The following is a 20,285-nucleotide window of genomic DNA, read 5'->3' on the forward strand; positions in this document are numbered from 1 at the left end:
GGCATGATGCCTACTTCGGGGGGTGCTGGGCCTGGCCAGGTGCTCCGGGGGTAGGCATCATGACAATTCTGCTGAGAATGGACAATATTTCAGCATTTCGTTATATAAACAAGTTAGGAGGAACGAGGTCGGGGTTGTTAGCAGAGATAGCAAAGGATTTCTGGCACTATTGCCTGCAGAAGAAGTTAATGATAGTGGCGGAGTATCTCCCGGGGAAACGGAACGCAATTGCGGACTGGAATTCCAGGTATGTGACGGATTCCAGCGATTGGATGTTACTCAGGCAGGTTTTCACTCAATTGCAGGAATTATGGGGTCAGATGGAGATAGATATGTTCGCCTCCAGGTTAAATGCACAGGTGCCAAGGTATTACAGTTGGAGAATAGATCTTGGGGCTTTGGGGACAGACGCATTCCTTCACAGTTGGGGGGTTGCGCTGATCCCCCATTCATTATGCTGATGAGGACGCTGGTGAAGGTACGTCGAGTGCAAGCAGAGGTGGTGATGATAGTGCTGCTGTGGAAGTCGCAGGCGTGGTTTCCGATTCTGCTGGAACTTTCTTCTGATTTTCCGAGACTAATTCCATGGGAAGCGGACCTGTTATGCGGGAGACCTGCATTTGTTGGCGTGCAGGATTTCAGGAGACAATGGGATTTGCCAGGCCTTTTGAGAGAAGCTGCAGATTGTATAAGAGACTCATGGGCCCCCTCCGCTTTTAGGAGCTATGACACCGCTTGGGTGAAGTGGGAGGAATGGTGTGTGCAGAAACGTGTTCCTCCCGTTTCAGCAGCTGTAGTTCATGTGTTGAATTTCTTAGCGGAGATGTCAGCCGGAGGGAAGGCTTTCCGTACGCTAGGAGTTTATAGGTTGGCAATCTCCGCGGGGCATGAGCGGTTGGAAGGTCGACCGATCGGAGAGCACCCGGCAGTGGTTAGGCTGTTGAAGGGTGTTAAGATGCGCAAGCCTCCGGTCCCTAGGTATTCAGTGATGTGGGACGTTGAAGTGGTTTCCGATTATTTAAGCAGTGGCCAGATAATGAGCTTCTCTCGAAGCAGCATTTGTCGGCAAGCTAGCGATGGTGTGTTTAGTGTCTTGTAGGAGAGTGTCAGATGTGAAAGCGTTGGAGATTAACAGGAAGGTGTTTTATCCAGAAGGTATAGCTTTCCAGATAGCTCAAAGAACAAAAAGCGCGTCCAAGGTCATTTCATATCCATATTTCCCAGGAGAGCCCAAGTTGTGTGTGGCGTGATGCATTAAGAAGTATGAGAGAGTGACAGAGAGTGTGAGACCTGCAGGAGTGTATCAGTTGTTAATTGCGCATAGGAATCCTTTTCATGCTATAGCAACTGCTACTATAGCCAGGTGGGTTAGAGAGGTAATGGGTTGGGCTGGTATAGACCTGAATAGATTTGGAGCGCACTCAGTAAGGGGGGGCGATGGCATCCAAAGCATTTGCGGCAAGGGCTACATTGCAAGACATTCTAAAAGCCACGGTTTGGTCCTCAGAGTCCACATTTAAAACTTTCTATTTTAAGCCTGTGGCTTCTGTAGCTAATGTGGTTTATGCTTTGAACAAGCATAATGCTCGCCTCCGGTCTTGTCCTAGAATGAAGATTACCCATGCTAATTGCGCTGGTAGTCTTGATTCTATTAAAGACATGGAGGCAAGCATTATCCCGCCCTGGTACGCAGGGAGGGATTTGGATTGGAGATTTAATGTTACTGTTTTCTTTGTGACATGTATATGACTTTATGGTTGTCTGCGTACTCCCACCCTGATGATGTTTCTCTGTTTGGGTTTTAGGAGATGAGCCTAAAAGCAGTTGAAGAAGGCAAGGGCCGGATCTGAGGAAGCCGATGGATTGGAATCGTCAGAGAGTTCCTTTGGAGTTGGATGGAGTTTGCAGGTCATGTTCCGAATGTTGAAAGCATCAAAGAAAGAGAAAGAGGAACAGACAGGAAATGAGGCCGGGACAGTGCTGGCACGGGATTGGTGTCGAGGACTGTGTTTAAAAAGTACCAGAACACTGGAGACTTGTGGGAAGTGGTAGTCCCAGGTCAGAGTAGGTTTGTAGAGTGTTCAGTGGTGTGTTTCCTATTTTATTGTTAAAAAAAAAAGAATGAACAGGTTTTGAAAAGTGGCTGCTATTAGAAGTGGCAATAAAGAGTTAAGCATAATGCTCGCCTCCGTGTCTTTAATAGAATCAAGACTACCAGTGCAAATAGCCTGGGTAATCTTCATTGCCACACTTTCTAGCCTGGTGGTGTTGCAAGATCTAGCTCCTGAACAAGCAAAGGCATACTGGTCTTGGAAAAGATGTAAGTTATTTGCATCTGGACTATAGTGCAGTCCAGATGGATACCTGGTAGTGCCTTGATCACTTTTACCTTCTGACACATAAATCGTCGATTTTGTGGCCCATTCTGGAGAGATGCAATTATTGCAGCAGTGAACCACAACCGGTTATCAAAAAGAATACCTAGGTTCCTTAAGCACAATTTCCAAAACAGAAAAGTAATTGCTAGGTTTGAAAAGTAAAACATTTATCAACACATAATATCAGTACAACTTAAGTTTTATGTCTATTCAGAGAGTTTGTGTTAACTATAACTATGCAAATACAACCAAGTTTAAGCCAACACATGTTTCGAGCCGACAGGCTCGTCCTCTGGGCTTTTCAATCTCAAAATCTCAACTTGCATTTAAATTTTGCAACACGTATAGTGTTTGTACTGTTAGTAAAAGGTGTTTTTAAAGAACTGTTTAAATTAAACTTGTAAAACCCCATTTTCTAAGAAAAGGTAACAATGAATGATAATAAATCAAACCATGTTTCAAAACAAAATATATAGTGAATAGGAGACATAAAAAAAGAGAAGATTTGAAGGTAAGATAACGCCCATGGTTGACATGTAAAAACAAACCTAGAGGAACAAAGCAATAAAGAAAACATGGTTAGTTAAGTTATAATATTGCATCCTGCTTTCTTCACAACCTGTCACTGAAATGTCCATATGATAACTGTTTTCTTTCACAAATGTACATAGTGACGTTACATTGATTGCAAAAAACAAAGCTGGGGTCCATGCCGTGTACACACCTTGTCTGAGTGAACACATGCCGCAGCTGCCGCTGCTCAGTCCGTGCCATTTACTAATATGCAAACCGCATACTATACTGATGCTGATGTGAATGCTTATCCACAATCTTCCCATTAAAAACCATATGTGTCAGTGTTTTTCTAATGACATGCACACAGTTTCTGTGTTGGTGAATACAAAGATATATTCACATGCGATACTAGCATGTTAACTTACTGAATAATATTTTCATAACTTTCATGTTTGCTTTTGATTAATTCTGAACACCAATTCAGGTACCTACGAGTATATCAAGAAGTTTCATGATTTATGAGTTACAAAATTCAGAATAAAACATAAGAATTCGTTAGTGCAAGTCAAATGCTAGAGTACTTTGTTTTTGTATGCCTTAAATTAGGGTAAACTCTAGTAACTCCTCTGCAAAGCATTAATGATGCCTGTCAGATGCGATACCTGTTAAACGTGGTGGCAAAGTAGTACCTTTGTGCGCATGATAATGCACACCAACAGATTGATAATATCATGTCAGAAACCTCATGTGTGGGTTAAGTGCTGCATTAAGTCTATTTTGTTCCAAGTATGCCTTTCTTACTAACTGCATGACAAAACCCCTCCGAGTGCCACCAGGGAATGTAACGTGACTCGGGATAGATCAGACACGATCTAAACTGAGTCCCGGTATGCCCATGACATGCTCTATTCCGGAGCCCTCTGGAAGCAACGTGGGTACCCGGCATCCAGCGGCACCCCTATATTGAATGGAAAGTATGTATTAGCCCTATTGCATGCATTGCTACTTGCTGCTGCCCTAGCAATCGTTAAATGCAAGGGACATAATCCCTCTTAGTCCTTCATTGCCAAAGGAAATGCCCTAGTGGACTATGCAGCTCATTCAGCGGCCTTAAAAGGACCCCTGACTCCTAATCAAACTCTTGCTTGTGTTGCAGTCTAACAGTCACCAATTGCCTGGCCATACTCCAAAACCAAGCCCCCGAAGCAGAAAAGGTGACCTGGACTCAGCAACATGTAAGTGAGGTGTTGACTCCCTTTGGTGTTCCCCAGACAACCGCCTGGTGGCACCCAAGGTACTCCTTCCCTACCTGGCCCGTGAGGGTCAAGGCATTGCTCACTCAGGTAAAAATGCAATGATTGTTATTGATTGAGATTGGATTGCTTCTGCTCTCGCCACAAAAGCACAAGGTTACTGTGAAAGTTGATCCATAGGTTTAACTCACAATGTTGGGAGGGTGGTGCCCAAAAAGTTGTAATCATTTCCAGTACCGGAGGGTCCTTTCTTAAACGTGCAGACAGGTTTTATGCAGCTCACCACTTGCATGCAATTTTCATACTGCTTCGTGAAAGTAGATGTGTTCTCGGGGTGGGTGGGTCTGTGGAAGCCTACCCATGTAGGAGGGCAGACGCAGTCACTGTGGCCAAGAAACTATTGGTAAAATGTATGTATACTCCGATTCGGGCTGCCCCTGGTCATAGACGGTGACGGAGCACCCACTTTACTGTTCCGATCATTAAGGAAGTGTGCAAAACACTAGGAATAGCTCAGCAGTACCATTGCACCTACCACCCCAGTCAAGTGCTCATGTAGAACGCAAATAACTGCAACCTCAAACTTCGCCTGTCTAAAATGTGTTACGAAACCGGGCTGAAATGGCCTCAGGCCTTGCCTAGCTTTGTTTGCCATTCGTAATAATATGCAAAGTGAGCACAAACTATCCGCACAAAAGATACTCACAGGTCACCCCATGTGAGTAGGAACTGCTCCCCCTACAGCAATGCACCGCCAGAACCTGCATCTAGAGGATGACACTGTGTTTCAGTACTGTTGCATGTTGGTTAAAACATTTACGCTCTCCTCATACTCTGGTCTGAGCTGCCTTGCTAGAACCAGCAACCGGGCCCTGCCATCCTCTACAACTTGGTGACTGGATCTTGGTGAAAGTCCATCAGTGAAATCGGCACTCCAACCCAGGTGGCGCAGACCATAAAATCTTTCCAACTCCCCCACACTGCCCTCAAGTGCTCTAGACTGACAGCATGGGTAAATGCTGACCACTGTCGCAAGGTCACCGAACCCCCCCTCCCACCCCCAAAGGACACTTCATCCGCTTCGTACGATATTCCACAGCCTTGCCCTGGCCCCACCGAGACCGCTGACATCTCTGCCAGTGGCACCTCCTCCATCCTGCCAGTGCCAGTCCCTTTTAGCTCTGCAGGCCCTGAGCAACGCCGGAGGCAGCGACCGCTGCTCTCAGTCCACCAGTTTGTGCAGATACTGTACTAAAACCCACGGCTCTGCCCCCCCACCCCCATTTCAGGTGGTGATGTCCCTGCGGGAACTGCTGTTCAGGCTCCTTCATCAAGTGGTTGAGGCCCCACAGGCCACAACCCTGATTCAGATCCTGCTTCTGGCGTAACCCCTCCAGTGTCTGACCCTTTTGGATCTCATAACGCCGGCCCAGGAAGGTATGCCTTAAGGTCCTGTGGGAGGCTACCCCAGTGTTAGTGACCTAGGCCAGAGTGGCAACTGGTCAGCTCACTTGCCCCTGGAACTATTCCCTCGATGAAGATGAATCCACAGGATGTGGTGGTACACTGGCAAAAGTTGGAGGCTGCTACCACTGATATGCCAGTGCTGGCTGGTTTTGGTCTTTTTTTCTATTGCCTCTTGGTCATCCTGTGTCCTGATGACCTTTGTATGCCTGTGGCTCTGGTACTGTGGATATTTTTACCTTGAACCTTTAGCCAAGGAAGTACTTCACTAACATGAACTGTAGAACCTTTGCTCAGTGCCTGGCCGTGCTGGGAACTTTGGAACTTCGATTTTGCCTACCTTCCGAACGCACTGCCCACAAGAACTTTGGACTGTTGACCTTCGGATGGTGGTCACGCAACGCAGCACCAACGCTTTGTGAACTGTACCTTATTCATCAGCTCTGACCACAGGCCTGGTGTCCCTGGCTAGGCTCTCTGGAAATCCACACTCTGGTTTGACCCATGGGTATACATTATGGGCCCCATTCATGGAATATTGTCCACGGTGCAAAGTGACTTTGCACTGCCAACAAACACCCTGATTCATGGAACAGTGCAAAGTGTCTTTTTGCAGTGCAATGTCTCTGCATGGCAAAAATACACTGCACTGTTCCATGAATCAGGGTGGAGCAGTGCAAAGTGTTTTTTGCGGTGCAAAATGACTTTGCATGGCAGAAAGGCCCTTTGCACTGTTCCATGAATCAGGGTGTTTGTTGGCAGTGCAAAGTCACTTTTCAGCAGTGAAAAGTCACTTTGCACCGTGGAAATAATTCCATGAATCAGGCCCTATATCGGGTTATTTGACTACTGTTGTTGTTGTTATCAGTTCATTGGTTTGTTTCCATCTCACTGTGCTGCTGCTTCCCTAACCACCTGTCATGAGAATGATGGTCCATCTGCTCATCCCTGGGTTCACATTAAGAACGCTTACCTGCACCTCACTTGGCAGTATGCCTGCATCGTAAATTTTACCGATTGTTGGGCATGTGCCCACCTACCAAGATGTCTATGTAACGCTCACCTGATTCCCGTAGAGGCGCCGGTCTTGACTGGGCGTATACCGTATCTTCAAAGGTGATGTGTAACACACGGCTGGCTCTTTGGGCTGGACCTCTGCGCACTGTATGTCTGACTCGAAGGGTAAGATGTCTGCAGATAGAAAATATGGAATTAAGGAACTGGGTTATTGAATGTCTCTCTCTTCTTCCCTTTCTCTTCTCCTGTAGAACCCCAAAGGTTAACGCTCTCACCTTAGGTAAGTGAACGCCGTGCTCTCCATCTGCCTCGGGGCAGGGTGCTGTAACCAGTTTCTTCACTGGATAAGGGGAGCAGGCCTCTTGACTTCAGAAGACTGCTGTCCGTCGTTTACTGCACGAACGGTAAGTTTCGAGTAATTCTAATGTCTTTAAAGTCTTTAGTAATGATGTCTCTTGTTTTGCAGGGTTCCGGCGATGGCGGATGACGGGCTGAAGTGAGTTGAAGATGGAGCCCGTGTGATGAATAGAAGCGCCTGGAAGCACGTAAGTAAGCGCTTGTTGCCTGCTTCACGATGCGCTCTGTCTTTTTATTTTGCAGGTAAAAGTTCGGAGCGGCTGCAGGGTGCCGGAATACCCACTGGGTTAGATGTGGAAAGGAGTAATGGCACGCGAGTATTAAAGTTCCCCAATGTCTTTAAACGCACCTTCTTTTGTCTTTCAGATGCGGGATGCAGCGCCGAAGGCCTCCGGAGCGTGCGAAGAGTTGGTAAGCTTTTGTCTTTCAGATGCAGGAATGCAGTGTGAAGACCTCCGGAGCGCACGACGAGTAGGTAAGCCTTTGTCTTTCAGATGCTGGAATGCAGCGCGAGGCGTTGGTGACAGCCGATGGACCAGGTAAGTGAAGAGCTGTCACTGAAGACCGTAATGCTAACCTGTTCTTTCTTGTCTTTATAGGTGTTGCTGAAGACTGGATTCAGGATGGTAAGCCTTTTTCCTTAGGCCCAGGATCAGATGCAGAAGACACGATGAGCGTTCTGCTGCAGAGGATGCAGAATAACGCAAAGCAAGATTCATCCATCGGGTGTGGTTTAAATAGCCGCCTGTAGTGCTTAGGTGTCTCCTTCCACAGCCACGCCTAGGTAAGAAAAGAGTTCCTGCTTTCCAGAAGAGTTCCAGTGTTCTGAATCTAGAGAGTGGCTCCTGCCCCGCCCAACAGGAAAAGTAGTTCCAAACAGAAGAGGATCAGAGGCTCAACTGGCAGGCAAGTAAGCAGCATGGTCTGCTGCAGGTAAGTCCACCCAAGCATTATGAGCCCGGCGCTTCCAGCGCTGGGACTGGGCATATTTATGAGCCTGGTGCCACTGGCGCCAGGACTGGGTCCAAAAGGTCCCAATTGGGACTGGTTGGCACTCGGAACCTGGGTTATGGATCTGCTTCCAAGGGAGTTGGGAAAACCCTGACCTTTTGGAAGCAGAGATCATGACAGTACCCCCCCCCCTCAAGGCCCCTCCCAAACCGGGCTTCTCCGGGGGTTTTGGCTTGTCAGGAAATGTTCGGTGAAATCTTTTGATTAGGCGAGGAGCGTGGACATATTCAGCAGGTTCCCAGGATCTCTCTTGGGGGCCATAGCCTTTCCAGTCAATTAGGTAAAATAGTTTAGATTTGGAGATCTTGGAGTCCAGAATGCTTTTGACTTCAAACTCGAGTTCTCCATCAACTAGGATAAGTTTTGGAGATTTAGTTAGTCGGGTTTGAGGTTGCACGGGTTTTAATAGAGAGACGTGGAAGACCGGATGTATCTTCATGTGCGGGGGCAAGTCCAACTTGACCGCTACTGGGCTTACTATGGTAGTGATGGAATAGGGACCAAGGTATCTTGGGTTGAATGTGCGTGGCCCTTTTAGAGGTAGATATTTGGTGGATAACCAGACTTGATCCCCTACTTGATATTGAGGGGCTTCCTTCCGATGTTGATCTGCTCCTTTCTTGTATTGTTCTTTAGCCCTTTGAAGGTGAGAAACAGCTTCCTTAAAGGCTTGGGTGATTGTAGAATGCAGGTAGTCTACTGCTGGTGTTTCAAGATCTTGGAGGGGATCCAACTCCGAGGTTCGAGGGTGACTGCCGTACAAAAGAAAAAACGGGGTTTTCCCAGTTCCCGAATGGACAGAGTTATTGTAGGCATATTCGGCTATCCAAAGGATGTCTTTCCAAGTTTTTTCAGTTTGTTGCAGCATGCAGCGTAAATACTGTTCCAGAGTTTGATTTGTCCTCTCGATTTGTCCGTCGGTCTGAGGGTGGTGACTGGTCGATAGTCTCACATCAATTTGAGCCGACCGACAGCAACTTCGCCAAAAATGAGAAATAAATTGACTACCTCGATCCGAAATTAGAACCGAAGGAAAACCGTGCAGTCGGACAATGTTTTCGAGAAATTCTCGGGCCAGAGTTGCTGCTGTTGGCAAGCCTTTGAGCGGAATGAAATGCGCCATCTTGGAGAATAAGTCCACGATTACTAGAATCGTATTGTATCCGGAGCATGGAGGTAGATCGGTGATGAAGTCCATAGAAAGCGTATGCCAAGGGCGAGGTGGGATGTCAATAGGGCGTAAGAGGCCTGCTGGTCTTTCCTTTTGACTCTTGTTTTGGGCGCATACTCCACAGGACATTATAAAGTCTCTGATATCTTTTTTCCAAGACGGCCACCAGAAGTAGCGCTTGATCTTTTCTGAGGTCTTGGCCATACCGGGATGTCCTTCCATTAAAGAATCGTGATAACAAGAGATTACTTTTTTCTGTAAATCTGTGCTGGGTAGGTATAATCGTTCTTGGAAATACAATAAGTTGTCCTTTACTGCAAAGTCCTTTCCCTGCAGATGCCAATTCTGTATGTCTGCTGGAGTTACAAGTTGCCTGGCTTTATCCTTAACTTCCTCTATGGATTCTGTGGCGATTACACCCAGAATTCTTTGTTCGGGAATGATTGGTACAGGTTTAGGGTTGATCAAGTGTTCTTCCACTCCCATCCGAGAAAGGGCATCAGCTTTACCGTTCTTTGCACCAGGTCGAAGCCAAACTCAGCAAAGAATAATGCCCAACGGTGTTGTCTAGAGGATTGGGCTTTTGCGGTTTTCAAATATTGCAGGTTTCGGTGATCCGTAATCACAGTAACGGTGTGTCGGGCCCCCAGCAGATAATGCCGCCAAGCCTTAAAGGCAGACTTGATAGCCAGAAGTTCCTTGTCAGTAATCGTGTAATTGATTTCAGGAGGCGAGAATTTGCGGGACCAAAATGCCACGGGATGCAACTGATTGGTTACCGGGTCCTTTTGTGATAGAACTGCCCCCATGGCAAGGCCTGAAGCATCAGTTTCCACGATGTAGGGGAGTTCGGGGCGAGGGTGTTTTAAGATTGGTGCAGAGATAAATTTAGTCTTCAAATCCTGGAAAGCTTGTTCCGCCTCGGTAGACCATTCAAAACGTTTGTTTTTCTTTAACAAGGCAGTGATGGGCTGGACTATTCGAGAGAATTCGGGGATAAACCTGCGGTAAAAGTTAGCGAAGCCTAACATGCTTTGCACACCTTTTACGGAGGATGGTGATGGCCATTTGAGAACTGCATCGACCTTCTTTGAATCCATACGCACTCCGCCAGGTGATAATATGAATCCCAAGAATTCAACTTCAGTCACGTTGAAAACACATTTTTCCAATTTAGCGAAAAGTTTGTGTTGACGCAATCTTTCGAGGACCATTTTCACGTGTTTCCGATGTTCAGATTCCGATGAAGAATAAACGAGGATGTCGTCAATGTAAACAACAACACACACATCTATGAGCTCTCTGAGGACATCGTTCATAAAATATTGAAAGGCGGCCGGGGCATTGCAAAGTCCGAAGGGCATGACCTGATATTCAAATAGCCCATACTTGGTGCGGAAGGCCGTCTTCCATTCATCGCCCTCTTTTACTCGTACCAAGTGGTAAGCTCCTCTAAGATCCAGCTTTGTATATATGCATGCTTTTCTGACTTGGTCCAGGAGTTCAGGGATCAAAGGTAACGGATATCTATTCTTAACGGTGATCTGGTTCAGGGAGCGATAATCTATACAAGTTCTAAGGTCTCCTTCCTTTTTTGGAACGAAGAACAAAGCTGAAGAAGCAGGGGACTTGGAAGGACGAATAAACCCATTTGCCAGGTATTGATCCAGGTATTGTCGAAGGTGAAGGTTCTCAGGCTCGGTGAGGGCATAAATTCTACTACAACGAGGAGTAGATCCAGGTATCAGGTCTATCTGGCAGTCATAAGACCTATGAGGAGGTAGAGAGTTAGCCTGATCCTTCCGGAAAACATCTTGGTATTCTAGGTATTCAGGAGGTAACTGGGGAGTCTCTGAAGAAATTGCTGCCAGTTCAACACCAGGTGGAGGGTGACAAGTAGAGACACATTCTGGAAACTGGACCGTTCTTGCTCGCCAATCGATCAGAGGATTGTGTTTCTCTAACCAAGGTATTCCTAGAATAATCTGAAACTGAGGGGCCTTGATCACATCGAACACGATCTTCTCATGGTGTCCATCTTGATTTACTAGCGTCACCTCTTGAGTGGTATGCGTTACTGGCCCGGAGGCTATCTCGGTACCATCCACCGTAGTAATGACGTCCTTTACAGCCTTGGGACAAAGAGTTAGATTCATCCTCAAAACCATTTCATGATCCACATAATTGCCGATGGCACCGCTGTCGACGTAAGCTTCAATTGCATGTAATCGATCCGGATTATCAGGGCTAATGAGGACCATAGGTATCACGAAATGCGAGGTCACGGAACTGGTTGTCACGCTCGGCAAGAGGACCTCTATTCTTGTCGGGCGAGGTCGTTTCCCTGCTCAGAGTTTGTAACTTGGTAACTGCAGCTCCTACTGCCTTTTTGGCAGGTTTCACCGGACAGTCTCGAAGAAAGTGCCCTGAGTTTCCGCAATAGAGACATAATTGCAACTGTTTTCTCCTTTCCCGCTCCTTTTGTGTTAGAGGACCTTTCAGACCCCCTATTTGCATGGGTTCCCCGGAGTCTACTCCTTTGGAAGGAGTTGGCGGTTTGGAAAATACTCGAGCATCAAACTTGGAACGATCGGCCTTCCTGTTCTGCAGTCTGTGATCTATTTGAACGACTAAGTCTATATAGTCTGAACAATCTTGTGGGGGATTCACTACTTGGGCTAACACATCTTTGAGCTCTCCACGTAGACCTCTATAAAACAGCGTAATCCTTTTGTCCTCAGGCCATTGAGTTTCCACTATCAGTCTGTTGAAAGACGCAATATAAGCCAAAAGGTCTTGATTACCTTGTCGCAACGAAAGAAGCTCATTGTCCAAGGCCTGCCCCTGTGAATGTCTTGCGAACAGTTTTTCCATACTGAGCTGAAAAGCTTGAAAATCATGGAGGACCGGATCATCTTGATTTACTAGAGGGATCGACCAGTCTGCCGCATTGCCACTAAGGTACGAAAGCACGAAAGCTACTTTAGCTTGATCAGTTGGAAAGGCTGCTGGCCGGCATAAGAAATGCAACCGGCACTGATTGATAAATACTGCAAACCTCTTTGGGTCACCAGAAAATCGTTCGGGCGGAGCCAGAGGTACATTCCCAGGTAGGTTGATCTGCACTGGATTCATAGAGGATGTAGAAGGAAGATTTCCCCCAGATGCGGGCAACGGGGTCTGTCCGGCTTGTGACTGTAGCAATTGTCTAGCGAGATCATCTGTTCGCTCCTTGGAAATAATCAGTTCCCTTCTTAGAGCGTTCGTTTCCTGCCGGGCTGCATGCACTTCTGCCCTTAGTTCCCCAAGTAACTGGGCTAGCTGGTCGGTATCCGAGGTTTCCATAGCGCCTGGACGGGAGTTTTGTGGTAGGCTTTGCGTTCTGTAACGCTCACCTGATTCCCGTAGAGGCGCCGGTCTTGACTGGGCGTATACCGTATCTTCAAAGGTGATGTGTAACACACGGCTGGCTCTTTGGGCTGGACCTCTGTGCACTGTATGTCTGACTCGAAGGGTAAGATGTCTGCAGATAGAAAATATGGGATTAAGGAACTGGGTTATTGAATGTCTCTCTCTCTTCTTCCCTTTCTCTTCTCCTGTAGAACCCCAAAGGTTAACGCTCTCACCTTAGGTAAGTGAACGCCGTGCTCTCCATCTGCCTCGGGGCAGGGTGCTGTAACCAGTTTCTTCACTGGATAAGGGGAGCAGGCCTCTTGACTTCAGAGGACTGCTGTCCGTCGTTTACTGCACGAACGGTAAGTTTCGAGTAATTCTAATGTCTTTAAAGTCTTTAGTAATGATGTCTCTTGTTTTGCAGGGTTCCGGCGATGGCGGATGACGGGCTGAAGTGAGTTGAAGATGGAGCCCGTGTGATGAATAGAAGCGCCTGGAAGCACGTAAGTAAGCGCTTGTTGCCTGCTTCACGATGCGCTCTAACTGTCTTTTTATTTTGCAGGTACAAGTTCGGAGCGGCTGCAGGGTGCCGGAATACCCACTGGGTTAGATGTGGAAAGGAGTAATGGCACGTGAGTATTAAAGTTCCCCAATGTCTTTAAACGCACCTTGTTTTGTCTTTCAGATGCGGGATGCAGCGGCGAAGGCCTCCGGAGCGTGCGAAGAGTTGGTAAGCTTTTGTCTTTCAGATGCAGGAATGCAGTGTGAAGACCTCCGGAGCGCACGACGAGTAGGTAAGCCTTTGTCGTTCAGATGCCGGAATGCAGCGCGAGGCATTGGTGACAGCCGATGGACCAGGTACGTGAAGAGCTGTCACTGAAGACCGTAATGCTAACCTGTTCTTTCTAGTCTTTATAGGTGTTGCTGAAGACTGGATTCTGGATGGTAAGCCTTTTTCCTTAGGCCCAGGATCAGATGCAGAAGACACGATGAGCGTTCTGCTGCAGAGGATGCAGAATAACACAAAGCAAGATTCATCCATTGGGTGTGGTTTAAATAGCCTCCTGTAATGCTTAGGTGTCTCCTTCCACAGCCACGCCTAGGTAAGAAAAGAGTTCCTGCTTTCCAGAAGAGTTCCAGTGTTCTGAATCTAGGGAGTGGCTCCTGCCCCACCCAACAGGAAAAGTAGTTCCAAACAGAAGAGGATCAGAGGCTCAACTGGCAGGCAAGTAAGCAGCATGGTCTGCTGCAGGTAAGTCCACCCAAGCATTATGAGCCCGGCGCTTCCAGCGCTGGGACTGGGCATAGTTATGAGCCTGGAGCCACTGGCGCCAGGACTGGGTCCAAAAGGTCCCAATTGGGACTGGTTGGCACTCGGAACCTGGGTTATGGATCTGCTTCCAAGGGAGTTGGGAAAACCCTGACCTTTTGGAAGCAGAGATCATGACAGTCTACTGCCTTGCCTTTTGCTTCACAAAGCTCCCAGTCTGCTCTGAGCCTACTTCACATGGGTTAGGGCTGCCCTCCCCCTGAGCCAGGAGGCAAAGCCAGCCCCCACAGAAGGGTAACACACAAGGCCTCTTGCTGTGGCCTCTGTCGTTCTCACTGAGACACAAGGTGCCTTCCCCAACAAGGAGCCCACATCAGCCTTGGAACCAGCACTGGGTCTAGAAACCCACTTGATCCTTCCAAGATGTCCGCCGCCATGCGTTTTCCTTCACAAGGCTCTCAGGCTGCTCTGATCCTGCTTCCTCGGATTGGGTGGTGCCTGATCTAGGACTACCCTCCCCCTGAGCCGGGTGGCGAAGCTAGCCCCAACAGAAATCCAACAATCAAGGCCTGCTGCTGTGGTCTCTGCTGTATTGCAGCCGCTATCCCAGAGGCTACATTCAGAGCGCTGAACGCTCTAAGGTCTCTGCGACTTGCAGCAGGTAAGCTGTGTTGTCCCAGCCCTCGTGTCTATTGCGTTCTCAATTTTGTTCCATTGTGGTTATCCAGATGGGTAATCAACATATCCTGCGAGTCCTACATCTCAATGCCCTTCCTCATGCCAGCACGTCCCAATCCCCATGGCCATGTTTGCCCTGTACCAACCACTATACAATACGTCACATCAACCCAGCCCACTCGCCCTCCCCCCCTTCAGCGCTGCTTGCCCTTTGCTGTCCGATCGCCCAATATCTTCTCAAGATCTGCTGCCCAAAGTAAATGCACCCAGATCGGATCACATACTGACACATCATGGTTGTGTTCGCTGACATCCAGGCATGGCCCGCCGTTTAAACTGGGTGTTCGCCTGCACTCCAGACTGCGCGGCATACCCTGTCCTACTTTGGCCTCCATGCAGGCAAAATAGCCAATCTCTCAGACCCGCCGAGACACATCCTTGCGACTGTAACGGCACCCGACTTGTAACGTTCAATGCCTGACCTCCACCCTATACAGATTGCGCACCCTTCACTCCCAAAGTACGTGCTACTCTGTCTTGCCTACTACACAGGCTAAAAACAATGACTGTGTCCCATAAGCTATTCAAGATCTGTATCCTGCCAAGTACTTAATGCTATTAATCTTTCAAATGTTGTTGGCTGCATCTCAATGCCCATCTATAGCCTTGAACCCAATGTACCCCCTACACTAAATGATTTATATTACACTGTGTGTCAGACAGCCTGCAGGGTGAATTAACTAATGTGGAAAATACTGCATCTGGCATTGTACTGTTGAGAAATATCCCTGTGGTGAATGTACCTTGCCCTCCCCATGAGGCTTCATGCACTGTAATATTGTCAGACTGCCCTGTACACAATGTTGACAATCGTGCTAAAGGGCTACTCTCTTCTGAATTGATATTAGACTGCCTTGTGCGACAGGTATACAGCGCTACTGTTGAAACAGCTAGTACTGTATTTCATGCAGTTAACTCTGTGCATAAGGCACACATCGCCTTCACTGCCCTTGCCACACACTCAGACAGTCAACCTGTTCCACCTAATAGGTTATCGCCAGCCACACCTAACACTATGCAGTCCAGTGATCACTGCACCAACCTAATAGCAAAGGCCTGACCTGTGCGTTAATCAACGCTCCTTCCTTACCTGCCCATGCCTTAGACATCAATGACCTCCCCACTTCTCGCAACCAGGATGCCCTGGCCATCTCAGAAACCTGGCTAGATGAAGCATCTGGGCCAGCCTTATCCTTATCTTTCCGGTTAGGCTACACTATTTACCGGAAAGACAAGACTCCATGCTAGAGGAGGAGGGGTTGCTCTTTTAGCTAAAAACTCCCTCCCTATGAGGCCGTTCAACACCTACTTAGAGGGGAACAGCAACATCCTCTCAAGTTGTCCACCTCAACTACAAGTACCATCACAATCCACGTTTTCTACTGCCCACCTGGCCCAATCCTAAACTTTGAAGAAAACCTCCATATCCTGGGAAACCATATCAAAGTCTCATTAAAAGTCATCCTCCTGGCTGACCTAAACCTGGGCCTCATTGATCCCGAGAACCTTCAGGCCTCCTCAGTCCCGAACTCCATCAAGAAACTAGGCTTTAGGCAGTGCATTAACGATGCCACCCATGCTATCGGCTGCACGTTGGACTGAATTGTAGTCCTCAATTGCCAGATTACTATTGGATGTAACTCCCCCTGCCCTTGGTCAGACCACCATATAATCGACTTCATCATCCCACACCCTAAGAAGCCCAAGCCCACTACTTTACCTCTACCACCTGCACTGGCGCGCAGCTCACGCAAACTCACCAAAGACTGCACCCTTCCTTGGCTGGCCACGCACAAACTAAATCCTCCATACCTTAATGATCCTAACCTTCTGGCTGATCCCTACGCCTCAACCCTATATTCAAACCACTATGCATAACAAAATTGACACACTAAACACAAAAATCCTTACCAAACAAGCTAGTCTGCTTTCACCTCCTTTTGCCTCACCCATTACCACTACCCCCACAACCTCTAGACTTAACGTCCCACAGTTTCGCTTTAAAGAGATCTCAGAGTTGGAAGTCTTAGCCATCCTACGGAGAACCCTCCAGGTACAAAGGTGATGCATGACCTGCCACCTATTCCGAAGTCCTAGCAGAATTCATCTCTACCTTCATTAATTCTTCATTCTCTGAAGGAATATGGCCATCTAGCCTCAAGGAGCCTGGGTACTTCCTTTACTAAAACCCTCCCTAGACCTTGCAGCTCCCAATAACTACAGGCCTATCACCACTGTCCCATTTCTACTGAAAATCTTAGACAGAGTGGCCTATATACAAGTGCAGTACTATTTGGAAACTTACCATATCCTGGGAATGCGCCAGTCCGGGTTCCTACCAGGCCATGGCACTGAATCAGCACTTCTGGACTTAAAAAAACAGATGGATGAGATTAGGGAGGAGGGGATCCTCCTGGATCTGTTGGCAGTGTTCAACCTGGTCAAGCACAAAACCCGCTGCCACCACCTTACCACCTTGGCTAACTTCTCCCCTGAAGCCACAACTTGGATTGCCTCCTTTCTAGAAGAGAGTCATGAGAGTGTTTGCGGAGAACGTCAGTGCCCCGCCAGCACCCATCCCCTGTGAGGTACAACAAGGATCTTGTATATCCCCTATGCTCTATAACATCTTTGCTAGGCCCCACTTTGACATTCTGGACTCTGTCGGCATAGCATGCACCAATTATTTGATGATGCACAAATTCTCCTCCCGCTCACTGGCAACTATGCTGAAGACAGGAACACCCTTAATATTGCTTACTCAACCATCCAGGCCTGGATAGTGACCAACCGCCTCTGCCTTAATGGTGATAAGACAGAGAGCCTGCTAGTCGGTCCTCCTGTGGTGTTAAAAAAAGGCTTAATGACCAAAACACAGCATTCAAAATTGACAACACTCTGATTCCCGTCTCCACTTCAGTGAAGACATTAGGTGTCTACCTTGACACCACCCTCTCATTGACCTGCCAAGTGAACGTGATAGCCTCCTCTGCAGCCTACACAACCAAACTGATAAATGCATCCAGACCCTTTCTATCCCAAGACAGTTGCTTAACCATTGCACGAGCAGCCACTGGCTCCAGGCTGGACTATTGTAACCTCCTCTTTGCGGGCACTTCGTCCCAAAACCTCCAGAAGTTGCAAGTCATACAGAATAATGCTCTCCGAGCAGCACTTCCAAACGGGAGCACATCTCTGGAGAGCGGCCCACTGGCTACCGATTGGCAAACAGATTATCTTTAAAACCCTGTCCATTACTCACAAGTGCCTCTCCAACACTGCCCCCCTTACCTCTCCCAGACAATCCCTAAAGCCCTCTCAAGGCCAGCCAGGACCCCATATGCTCACCGCCTCCACCAGCCTAAACAGACGCGCCAAAGCTGGAGGTGGAGCTTCCTCTATATCGCAGACAAACAGTAGAACTCTCCTCCCCACCGTCAGAGCCGAACCGTCATGCTGGGTATTCTGGAGATCCCTCAAAAGTTGGTTGTTTGCCTAGACAGGGATCCACCCGCATGCACTTTGTCTGATCTAAATGTCAACTTTTCTGTCCATTGCAGGTAGCTGGTCTCTGTAACAGCGCCTCGATGCCTGCAGGTTGCTGTGTGCTTTATAAATGAAAAAAATAAATACTGCATCACTTATTGTGATGAATCCTATGGAGTCATCACTGACCCCCATCCTAAAGTCTCCTCTCATGTGGCCAGGCAAATGCAGCCTCTACCTGATCCTGACCCTGGTGGGGGTGGATCACATGGGAGACGATGGCTGTCGGGGAGAAATTATGATTCCAAAAGGAGAGATGAAATAGTCATCTTTATCTGCTGAAGAAGACTCTTTAATTCCAGAGTTCCTGCTGGCAGGTTGTTACTATTTAGAACTCTTCAGTGGTAAAACCCTGAAAACTCCTCTTGTTAAACCTTCCAAACAGAATTCTATTCACTCTTCATGTGTACATAAACACCTCTAAAACACATTTAACATTTAATGTTTATGATGGTTGTTATTTAAACAAAAGTGTCCAACAATGTAATTTAAAACAGTCTAAAATTCCTTTGCACTCCAAGTCCCAGAAAGTCTCAAGTACTGAGACGAAGAAGAGTAGCAAGGAGTCAATATGGAATGAAAGTAATACCAAGTACAATGTGCAGTCTAGTTGTCCGGTTCACAATCAGCTGCGCAAGACATTTAAACTTGAAAATCACCTGCAAGCAGGAAGGAGAGGAGAGCTGCAGAGAGTGCAGAGTAGGAAGCAAACCCACAGGCAGATTCACAAAGACAAACCATAATGGTAGGGGTTCCATCAGCGAAAGGGTGAAAAGCTGATGCAGGAACCGAAGGAGACCCTGCCTTAAAGGGGAATCCTGCGCAATGGAAACCCTTTGCTGCAGCTGCACATTACACCGGTGAGTCAACCCAGAGGAGTTGGGGGCCCCGGGACATGCCAACAAGTTAATAAAGGCTTGGGGAATTATTTTGAGTACCGACCAAGTAGAATTAAAGGACGAGATCAAAAGCGGATCAAATCTCCTTATATGAGATGTCAATTTGGGGAAACTTGGAACCTGCATTGCCAAAAACCAAGACACACTAAAGAAGAAATTAAAGGGCAAAAGCTGTACAATTCTTCTTATATGAGATGTCAATTTGGGTAAACTTGGAACAAACATTGCCTAAAGACACTAAGAAAGAAGTTGACAGACAACAGACCCCTGTATGTGGGATACCAATAAAGGGTAAGTTGGAGCAAATGATACCTGGAGTCAACAAGGTATAAACAGTGCAGACGTACAACTGTGTTATACTTTAAAGGAAAATGAACATTGTAGAAAAGGCCTGGTGAAAGATATGCATCAGGCAGTGAGCCCTTTTTGGAAAGAGATACCTGGAAGGAGAGTGCATCAGTGGATCTGTGAGAACCAGAAGGGTATTGAAAATTAGGGCACCTGGCAGAGCCCTGAAAAACCCAGCTGGGTATACTTGAATAAACAAAACCAAAACTTCAGGGTGAGAGGTCACACAGTTCCAACATTATAACAAATATAACAGTAATTTCTTACTGCATTTCTTTTCACAAAATGTATTTTAATGACATCTGGATAATGTTGGTGGGGATAGAGCACCCAGAGATATTTAGAAAAACAATACATATAGGTATGATCCAGTAAGACAGGCTGGATCTCAATGCAATAACAACAACGGAAAACTGCTACTATCGGTTGATCATTTCAATTGTGCAGTCACAGAAATAAACATAAACCCACATAAATGGACATATATACAAAAAGCATATTAACAATGCTTCTGATTTTGGGCCATGAAACAGGGCATGGCACAGTACATTGCCCTAACTATACCTGCAGACCAATATTTTGCTCATAGAAAAGTTTCTTTTCGTCCTTACCCATGTGCGTTATTCGTACACAGATACTGTCACGTTTGGACAGATCTTTATATGTCATTACAGGTAAACATTTGTTCCCTCAACGGCCCATTGAATGCCCCAAAGATATCTATACCTATGATGGATTATCTTACTTATCCTTGCACTGGATAAGTCTTTGGTAAGATCTAGGCTCCTCTACTAGGGAGTTTCCTGTTTCTTTAATGAAGCATCCTATGGGAGCTTTGTCAATTATCATTTTACTTGAGGTCATTGTTCCACTTACCCCTTCCCATTTGTTGTTCATAGATAGAGACCCCGGGACTACCATCCA

The 20,285-nt window shown here is 47.1% G+C and overlaps 1 long non-coding RNA gene across 2 annotated transcripts in view; it reads left to right on the forward strand.

Moving 5' to 3' along the window:
- LOC138527498 (uncharacterized) overlaps positions 1 to 20,285 on the forward strand; it is a 126,457-nt gene that overhangs the window by 41,651 nt on the left and 64,521 nt on the right. The window contains exon 3 of one of the 2 annotated variants that reach the window (XR_011283940.1): positions 4,051 to 4,129. This is a non-coding gene — a long non-coding RNA (uncharacterized lncRNA). Of the gene's footprint in view, positions 1 to 1,805; positions 2,180 to 4,050; positions 4,130 to 20,285 lie in introns of those variants that run through there. The other variant, XR_011283939.1, reaches the window with a different exon arrangement.

Source organism: Ambystoma mexicanum, chromosome 14, assembly GCF_040938575.1.
Source record: "Ambystoma mexicanum isolate Mex_15411 chromosome 14, UKY_AmexF1_1, whole genome shotgun sequence".
Classification (NCBI taxonomy): domain Eukaryota; kingdom Metazoa; phylum Chordata; class Amphibia; order Caudata; family Ambystomatidae; genus Ambystoma; species Ambystoma mexicanum.